The sequence below is a fragment of the Chrysochloris asiatica genome, unplaced genomic scaffold, assembly GCF_000296735.1.
Source record: "Chrysochloris asiatica unplaced genomic scaffold, ChrAsi1.0 scaffold00139, whole genome shotgun sequence".
Taxonomy (NCBI): Eukaryota; Metazoa; Chordata; class Mammalia; order Afrosoricida; family Chrysochloridae; genus Chrysochloris; species Chrysochloris asiatica.
This window is the reverse complement of record NW_006408657.1, coordinates 5,222,356-5,223,468: the sequence shown is the minus strand read 5'-3', so window position 1 is coordinate 5,223,468 and position 1,113 is coordinate 5,222,356.

The window sequence follows — 1,113 nt, the reverse complement described above, 5'->3', positions numbered from 1 at the left end:
GCTCAACATTTCTCAAAGTTTAAGATCTAAAGAAAAAAATTCAAGCCTTGGGTTGTAATATTGAAGGATTCTGTGGACAAAATATTGAATGACTTTGGTAGCATCAAAAGATGGGAGGAATACAGAATCACTAGACTAAAAAGGTTGATATTCAATCATTTTAAGACATAACATACGATCAAGAATTGATGACACAAATTGATGCAACCCTGGAGGTGCTCATTCATCTATGTCAAGAAATTTGGAATACAGCTACCTGCCCAATTGATTGGAAGATCTATATTTGTGCCCATTCCAAAGAAAGGTGATCCAACAGAATGTGGAAATCTTCCAACCATATCATTAATATCACATGCAAGTAAAATTTTGCTAAGGTAATACAAAAACGATTGCCACAGTACATCGACAAGGAGCTGTCAGTAATTCAAGCCAGCATCAGAAAAGGACATGGAACTTGGAATTTCACTGCTGACATCAGATGGATCTTGGCTGAAAGTAGAGAACCCCAGAAACATGTTTACTTGTGCAATTTGACTGTGCAGATCATAACAAACTATGGATAACATTACAAAGAACATGTAATTGTACTCATGAAAAACCTGTACATAGACCAAGAGGGAGACCAAGTGTATACTGAATGGATACAATCAGGAAAGATGTGCATGAGGGTTGTATCCTTTCTCCATACTTCTTCAATCTGTATGCTAAGCAAATAATCCAAGAAACTGGATTATATGAAGACGAACATGGCATCAAGATTGGAGACTCATATGACACAAACTTGCTTTCTGAAAGAAGACTTGAAATAACGATGAAAATCAAGTATGGATTGCATCTTAATGTAAATAAAACAAAAATCCTCACAACTATACCAAAAAATAACATCCTGATAAATGGAGAAAAGATTGAAGTTGTTAAAGACTTCAATTTGCTAACATCCAGAATAAACGCTCATGGAAGGAGCTATCAAGAAATCAAAGGACGTATTGCATTAGGCAAATCTGCTACAAAATACCTCTTTAAAGTGTTAAAGAGCAAAGATATTAGCTTGAAGACTAAAGCATGCCTGACCCAACCCATGGTATTTGCAAATGTCTCTTATACATGTGAAAG